Below are 9,199 nucleotides of genomic sequence, written 5' to 3'. Positions count from 1 at the left end.
GGTATCCGGAGCAGCCATGGGCTTTCAAAACCAGCCTCCAAGTACTCCAGCCCACCATTAAAATGCTACGTGTAAGGAAAGGCCAGTCGTTGCGCTCCTTCGTGTTGACTGTAGTGTTGACACTACAGTCAACACTGAGAGGAGCGCAAATTGTGGCCTGAATGTACCATGATGCAAAGGAGAAAACTTTTCTGTGATACGATGTAGTGTCCAGCCACACCCTTTTCCCGACTGTAGACGTAAAGATATTACTTTTAAGTGACCTCTGTGAATACCAAAAGTCGTAAAGTTAGACTTTAGTCTTAGATTGCCTTTGTGAATTGGGCCCATCGTACTAATACATCAAACTCAAATTAGGGTAAGTAAATACGTAGATGGATGAGCAAGTCTTTCATAAAAATCACATATCCTCGACCTCAGTTATATTACGTGTATTCTGACGTAACGCACTGAATAAATGCAAAATAAAAAATATCTCAAAACACTACAATATCAATGTACAAAATAATATAATTCTATCCAATTTGTTATGAAGCAATAACATGGTAAAAATATATAAATACCCATCAAAAGCTCAAAATGTGGTGTTACAGATACTACATGAGTACTTTTCATGCCTTCATGTATGTCATCTGTGAAAGTAACAGCAGCATTTGGATACCAATGTATCATGGACTAAATATCATCTAAAACAAATACTATGTTCTAAATATTGTTTTCAATAATATGAATCCTTTGGATTTAATAATACAAAATCTACACCTATCGGGACTATGTGTCTGCAGAAGCAATTTAGAACAGCATGTTTACACCAGATGAATATTTTTTTTATCAGTCTGACATACATACAACCATAGCGAACATGGCAGCATATGTAAACAGTCACAATGCCTCACCGCAACTATGGTCCAGATGTAGGTAATAGCAAATTACCGAATGGTAAATACCGAATTTTACCGATTCGGTATTCACTATTCGGTAATTGCTATGTAGGTCAAATATTCGGTAAAAATACAGAATCGGTAAGATTCGGTAATTACCGAATCTGTATTTGCCATTGATTCCTATGGGCCTTGAAGCCCATAGGATTCCATAGCAAATACCGATTAGGTAATTACCGAATCAGTAATTTTACCGATTTTACAAGAGGGAAAGGGTGTCACTTTGACACCCTGTTTCACCCCTGTTTCTGGCTTGTGTGCCATGTGACACACATACATGCCCTTGGGGCATGTCTGTGTGCCACATGGCACAGGTGTACATGCACAGATGTGCATGTACACTGGAATTCGTTATTTACCATGGAATAGTATTCCATGGTAAATAACGATTCGGTAAGGGCCTGTGGCACTGATTACAGTGCCACCTACATATGGATTTACAGAAAAGGTAAATTTACCGATTCAGTATTTTACCGATTCTGTAAATTTACCGAATCGGTAAATATACCGATTCTGTAAATATGAGGCCCCCTGCATGTCAAATCCCAAATACCAGTCGGTAACGGCCGAAATTGGCCGTAACCGACCGGTATTTGGCGACCTACATCTGGCCCTATATTGCCCCCCGTTGTGAAATGATTAAGTGGATTTAATAAATTCCCTGAATAGCACAGGGGACACCTCACTGTGGGGCATATCAGCAAGGAACGGCGATGACTAACACAAAGCGTGCTTAGCGCTTTGGTATTCATCGCCGTCTATCTCTGGAATTTATCGCCCTGGTAGCTCGTTATTAACAACGCGTTGCTCCAGGGCGATAAAAATTCCAGAGATAGTGGGGGAAATCGCTGTTTTGCAGGGAACATCGCTGGTTTTCCAGCCATGTTCCCTGCAAAAGGGCGATAACTTTGCTGATACGACCCTGTGGTTGTAGCAGCATAATCCACCTCCTATGTTAGGGATGGGTAAGTCAGGATTTTAGCAGACGTTCGTTTTTGGAGAAAACAGCAGTTTTCTCCAAAAACTAACGTCTGCTAAAATGCTGGGGCAGCCTTGTAAATATCGCTATGTGCAAATCAGCGATAGTTGCAAGGCTATACTGCCCAGTGACGCCACTTTGCATCTCATTAGAGATGCAAAGGGAGGCGTCGGGGGAAAAAGGGTTCCAACATGCGATTATGCATGTTAAGCGCACCCTCTTCTAAATAGGGCGATAGTTTTATCTCCGCTTTTTTGGCTTTTAAAGCCAAAAAAGCGGAGATAAAGCCCTTGTTAATATGCCCCCAAAATTTTAACCGTCACCTACAGAACTTGTCAGATCAAGAGGGTCCTCAGGTTATTTTTTTTTAGCTTAGCAAACAACTCACAATTTTCTCGCTTCCATGGAGAGAGAAAGAGAAGGAGGGAGGGGGACAGAGAAATAAATTGATGCGGGGAGAGGAGAGAGAGGTTACGGGAAGAGCTGAAGGGAGCTGGGCTGGTATGAGCATTTTTGCCAGGGATGTTTTAGGATCCACAATCCGGTAGCACTCCACAAGGCACTAACAGGTCCATTTAGGCCACTGATTGTTTTCCCTGCGCGGACCTCCATTCCTTACATGACACTTCCAGGCAGATGTATCCAGAAAGGTCCAACTTGCTACATTAGATGACCTGGGGCATACTTGTTCAGTAAGATTGGGGGTGAGCTTCAGCTTTTCCAACAGTCATTATGGTATACAATGTTAAAATACACTATACTACTAACATGTCTCATGAGAGGGACTTTAAGGGGCAATGGAAAGGGAAAGGAATACAGATTGGTGGGGGACTAAGTGAGGGAAACACAATATTTTGTAAACTAACTTAATTTGTTAAGACATTTTCAAAACGGAGAGAGGGAGAGTGTGTGCTTTTTTGTCTCATTGTGTGTAAAATATCTGATGAAATCCGACAGACACCTCATCCTACCCGAGTGAAAGCAACTATACCCAGTTATTTACCAGCAAATACATTTATTCGAGGGGTGTAACACCCCAAACCCCCTCTGAAGCTACGCCCCTGAGGAAGGGGTTACTGACACTGTGACCGGAAGGTTCTGTGGCAAGCAGCCCCCGTTGTCAAGGGTTTCTGCCGGGAGAGCCGACCGAGGCTCCTCAGGTGGAAACACTGTCATTTTACTACCACAATGGGGAGTGGAAATCATGAGCCTGGTAAACTCCTTTTCAGTTCACTGGCCTCACCCGGAGAAACCCCCTGTAAAAGCAAAGCAGATATTGTTAAGAAACAAAATTAGTTAAATGTACAGTATATAAATATATATATAGTAAACAAACTGTACATGAGAAACCATCTGCCACCTTTCTTGGCATGATCTCAAAAAGGTAAATCACCAGGAAGGGTGTGAGAAATGGATCAGAATGGTTTTGTGAGGTGTTGGTGTTTAAATATATATATATATATATATATATATATATATATATATATATATATATATATATATATATATATATATATGTAAAAACTATTATAATACCTGGTGTAGAATGGTAACTTTTTTTTCCCTTCCAGGATACAGAACTGTGGATGCATTGTTGCAGCGCATGTTTGAAGCTGAGATTATCCCAGAAGAGGAAGGCCCTCCTATGGAGGAGATTTTAAATCTGTCGCCCAGTGACCTACACCCACAGAGTCCCACTTTTCAAACTGCTGGCTTGTGCTGAAGCTAGAAATTGAATCATAACTGGAATTAACTTCTATAACAAATAATTTTCTCCTCCACCTTGGACATTCAATTAATCCATAAAAATATTTTCTTAAAATCATCTCTCATTTCGTATTTCATGACTGTCACAGAAATGTTTTTACATTTGTAATGTTTGTACACATGTTTATTTATAATTGCACTGAGGATAGTACTTCAGGGGCCGTGTCATGTAGGGGGAGCACTTGCCAGGTCAGCGCAGCACTTTCAACTGGCGGTGCTGGGCTATTACTGTGAATGCACTGTCCACAGTGCAGGCATGAGCTTGTGCCTGCACTGTAAACAGTGCAGTTTTGAAAGGCAGACTAGCTATTTCAAGCTGCCGGTCTGCCCTTCACTGAAGATGGCAACCCAGCCTGCATTTGAAAATAGGGAGAGAGCCCCATGCAGGTGGGTGCAGTGAGAAGAAATGCCTTGTGGGTCCCGGGCACTCCTTTCTGACCCTACTCGGTGGGCACCCTCGGGGTGGGGTTGACCTCCCTGTACCGCACAGTCAGTGGGCGTCCTGACGGCTCCTTTATCTCTGGGCCCATGATTGTCACGTGCTGACCACACCCCCATGCAAATGAGGACATGCTTCCTCATGATAGCGCAAGATGTCCACTGTTGTGAGCTACACTATATATGCAGGACACACAACATCTACAACACCTTCTATAGAACCACAGTGGCCTGTGGCCCGATGAACCGGGTGCAGATGCCCATTGGACCCAAGAGCACTTTTTATAATACGACCCCACGAGAACACATTTTCATCTAAATTTAACACAATAGATTCCATGATACTGCACTGGTAAGTACAAATTTTATTTTGAGAAACCTTATGATTGGGGGGGGGGGGGTCGATCTTAGACCATCACAAAGTGTAATAGTATTCAAAAAGAAAAGCCAACATTTGTCAATGTTAAAATTTTTACCTTTAAAAGGTTTACCATTTAATATCATGTTTGAAAGAGCACGTCTCGAATTTCACACATACATACCAAAAATAACCTCCTTTGCTCTGTTTTATCTTAAGAGAATTTCAGTGTCAAATATGTCGAGCTGTACTGCGGCCAATGTCTCAATCCTGTTTAGGAGGCGTGCAGTTTTTTATAATAACAGTAACAGTGGTATTATTAAATAAGAAACTCTCTTCCTTCCTTAAGTTTTGTGCTTTTAGGTTTTAATAACTGATTACAGCGTAAATGTTGTTCTTAATTTCTTGACTCACGTCATTCTACTTGTGGTATAATTTAGGGTTCTAATGTAACTTTATCACATTTTTTTTTGCTTTTCTAAAGTGTGTCCTACGAGATGAGAAAGACTTTTCTGAACCCTTAGCTATTTTTAAGGCTGTTTCTTAGAAAACAGTTTGTGCTTTTACTTGAAAGTATCTAGCAAACTGCGCATTCAGATGTGGCGGGATCATGCTTGGTTTGAATGTGTAACAGCGCAAGAGGGTCTATTTGAAATTGTAAATGATCTATGAAATGGACATATCTGCAAAAGATTGCTGGATAATAGTGTAGGCAGCAAGGAGTTGCCTTGGGCTACATATTGGAGGGAAAAGTATGTCTAAAATGACGTAACAGAACCAGAGCTGGCTGCCATTGGCGATCCATGATGAGGCAGGAAAAAATAGAAGATGTTTAAGATCACAATTTACATCAACAATGCCCACAATTGCAAAGATGTTGCTTGAATTTGTTTGTAACAAGCACCCTTTGCCCGTGGACTCCGTGATCTTATGCTGCTGCATTAAAGATATCACCCCAAGTATGTACAATTGGCCGGGGCTATCTTGGTTAAAGAGAGCCATATCCCCATCTCCCGCTCACATTGAAGAGGGGAGGATTAGATATGTCTTGATCTTTTCTTTAATATCAATTTAATATCAATGCTCAGGGTTTCGGTACCTTTAAGGCAGTGCTGCTTTATCGTCTGCCTGGCCCTAGACTGGGGTTTTTGGAATTGATTGGCACCCTGCTTGAAGATGGCATGAGCTTAAACTTTCTCACGGTACTTGGTGACTTCAATTTCTATCTTGAGGATCTTAATGATTCGGACACCATCTATCTGCCTGAATAGAGTAATGGATACCGGGGAGCTCAAGCAGCTTGTAGTGGGTACCACAAATCTTAAAGGACACACCTTAGATGGGATATTCTCTAACAATCCTCACATATCGTGTTCTGAGGTATTCCCTCTGGCCTGGTCTGACCACAGTGCTATAATTTTTGAGATGAGGGAGCCATTAGATCCAATTTAAAATAGGGTCAAGCTGAAGACACAGGAAAAAAGGGTGTGGAAACACTTGGAGGGTTCACAACTAGAGGAGGCTTTGACGAATACCTTACCTCTTCCCACTTCTGAGATTGATAAAGCCGCTAAGGATTATACTGATTGGATAGATTAAGCTTGTAATAAGTTAGCTCTGATCACTAAATGGACTCCTAAGCGAGCTCATCCTTCGGCTCGGTGGTACTCTGATAAGCTCAAGCAGCAGAAGCTGGCTTGCAAAAAACTTGAGCGAATCTGGAGAATCGGTTACAACATCACTAACAAAATAAACTATAGGCAGAGTCTTAAAGTCTATAAAGAGATGTTGTTGGACACAAAAAAGAGCTTCTTTTCTAGTAAAATCCTTCAAACCCTAAAGAGCTTTTGAAAACAGTGAAAAATGTAACCTCGCCTAACGTCAATAAAAAGGATAGCAGCCCAGAACTGTGTGAAACTCTGGCCACCTTTTTTCTTCAAAAAGTTGAAGGTATTTTTTCTACTTTTTCTCCGGAATCATACAAAGTAGGTTTACTTCCTGGGAATTCCATTCAAAAAGAACCAGATCCAGACCAGTTTTTACCTCTAAGGCTGGAAGAAACTGTTAAACTCTTTAACTCTGCTTGATCATGCTCCTCCAGTGATCCCTGTCCAGTTTCAATTCTTAAATTGCTTCTGGAAATCATCAGTTCCGTTTTAAGCTCCCTGATTAACAACATTTTTTCTACTGAGGTTTTTCCAATTGATTGGAAAAAGACATCTATTCTACCTCTTTGAAAAAAAAACACCTTAGACCCTCTTGATCCTGGCAGCTATTGGCCTATTTCTCGGCTTCCGTTGCCTGCAAAAATTATAGAGAAAGCCATGAATATTCAACTGAGCTTCTATTGTAATAACAACAATGTTTTTGACAAGACTCAATATGGCTCTAGAGTGAATCACAGTAGGGAACTTGCTCTAATTAAATCATGTGAAGAGATAAGGGAGGCTCTTGATTGTGGTGGAAAGGCTGTTTTGATAATGTTGGATTTGGTGCAGCTTTCGACACGGTCCACCATAGGGTGTAGATGGATCAGTTGTCATGGGTTGGGGTTTGTGGTGTTGCTTAGAAACTCCTTCAATCCTTCCTAGCCGATAGAACCCAAACTGTTGACCTGGATAACCATAAATCTAGGCCGTTTAGCCTCCAGTGTGGGGTCCCTCAAGGGTCCTCGCTGAACCCCACCCTTTTTAACATTTGTGTGATACCGTTAGCTGCACTGATTAGATCTTTTGGTTTATAGTTAACTTCAATTCAATTCAATTTATTCAAGTTTTGGAACTCCAATGAGGTCCACTTAAAAATTACACATCAATTTGTATTTGTATTTGTATTTTGTTTTTGTATCGCGCATAGCTCACCCGTTAGGTCTCATAGCGCTGACAGATGGATAAAACAGAACCAGTAGGTATGGAAGGTGGTTGACTAAGGTTTGAAGAGCAGAGTTTTTAGGTTCTTACGGAAGATAGTCAGATTGGGTTCTGCTCTCAGATCTAGGGGAAGTGAATTCCAGATGGAAGGACCAATTTTTGAAAAGCATCTATCACCGTTCCTCACTGTGCGGACTCTAGGTGTCTTTAACAGTAGTTAGTTGGAGGAGCGAAGATTTCTCGTTGGGCTGTATCGATGCAGTTTATCTCTGATATATGCTGGTCCTTGTCCGTTTAAAGATTTGTGGACTAGGCAGCAGACCTTGAACTTTATGCGTCTGTTAACTGGTAACCAGTGTAGTTGATTCAAGCAGGGGGCAGACGGGGTTCTTGGTGGAAGGTCCAATGCAAGCCTAGCCGCGCTGTTCTGAATGGTCTGTAGTTTGGCTATGTTAGAAGCATTTATATCAGCAAACAATGCATTGCCATAATCCAGCCAGCTAGTTATTAAGCCTTGGATTAGTGGTCTTCTGCTAGTTAAAGGAAGCCATTTGAATATTTTTCTGAGGCTTCTCATTAAGCCTATACAGGTGTGTACCACTTTATTAATGTGTGGTTGCATTGTGAGTTGGTCATCCATTGTGATTCCTAGGTTTCGGACTGTACCTTTAGGGGGGGGGGGGGGGCATTGACCAAGTTCAATGGGCCACCAGTCCTGTTCCCATAATTGGTGTGCCTTTCCGAACAGCATTATTTCGGACTTTTCTGCATTAAGCATTAAAAAGTTCTCGGTCATCCATTTTTTGATGGCCACCATGCAGGATCGAAATCTGATTTTGGTGTCGCCTGGGTCGGGGCCCATGGTGACCAGGATCTGTGTATCGTCAGCGTATGAGACTGTTTGGAAGCCATGATCCCTGATTATTTTGGCTAGGGGGGACATATAAACGTTGAATAACGTTGGGCTCAGGATTGAGCCCTGGGGGACGCCGATGTTGTTATCTGTAGTATCGGACAGGAACGGACCGGTTTTAACTCTAGATTTCCTGTCTGCCAGGTAGCTTTGTAGCCAGCCCAGCGCCTTGCCCCCGACACCAACCCCCACCAGTCGCTCTATTAGTACTGTGTGGGAGATGGTGTCGAACGCTGCAGAGAGATCCAACAGAATTAGGATTGCTGATTTCTTCGAATCAATGGCAAGGCGGATATTATCTACTATTTCGAGCAGAGCTGTTTCCGTACTATGGTGGGCTCTAAAGCCTGATTGGGTGGCGTCCAGTATCTTATTGTCTTCTAGATGTTTCATTAGTTGGGAGTTTATAGTTGTCTCCATCATTTTGCCAAACAGGGGGAGGAGGGCTATTGGGCGATAATTTGAAGGAGCAGTGTGGTCAGCATTGATTTTTTTGATAATGGGCCTAATCGTTGCTTCCTTCCAGCTGCTTGGGAATGTACTTTGTGCGAGGGAAGTGTTAAAAATTGTGGTGAGTTCAGTTGCTATGGCTGGTCCAATTTTGGCTAGAATTTGTGATGATGCTGAGTCATTTGGGGATCCTGATTTAATCTTTCCTAGATTCCTTATTACCATATCTATAGTAAAAGGGTTGAATTCTAGTAGCTGCATGGTGGGTGTCAGGTTCTCCATATGTGAAGGATACAGGGGGTGTGGAGTATCTGTATTGGGGGTGGGATTAGGGAAGGTCATATATATATTATTTATTTTGTCCTTAAAATATACGGATAGCTGGTTTGCCCATTCCTGGGATTCAAGTGCGCTGGCTTGGCAAGGTAGGGGATTCGTGAAGTCTTTCACTATTTTATATAGTGTTTTTTGGCAGCTCCCTGC

The 9,199-nt window shown here is 42.0% G+C and overlaps 1 protein-coding gene across 1 annotated transcript in view; it reads left to right on the top strand.

The window, feature by feature from the left end:
* The window catches only part of LOC147708131 (two pore calcium channel protein 1-like), a 531,957-nt gene extending 528,211 nt beyond the window's left edge, over window positions 1-3,746 (top strand). Inside the window, exon 18 of the mRNA XM_086926891.1 lies at window positions 3,492-3,746. The gene's annotated coding sequence lies outside the window, so the exon portion shown is untranslated. The remainder of the gene's footprint in view (window positions 1-3,491) is intronic.
* Window positions 3,747-9,199: the final 5,453 nt, after the last annotated feature.

Source organism: Lissotriton vulgaris, chromosome 6 (genome assembly GCF_964263255.1).
Source record: "Lissotriton vulgaris chromosome 6, aLisVul1.2, whole genome shotgun sequence".
NCBI classification, from domain to species: domain Eukaryota; kingdom Metazoa; phylum Chordata; class Amphibia; order Caudata; family Salamandridae; genus Lissotriton; species Lissotriton vulgaris.
The sequence above is the reverse complement of the archived record's forward strand: the minus strand, read 5'-3'. Positions and strand labels throughout refer to the sequence as shown.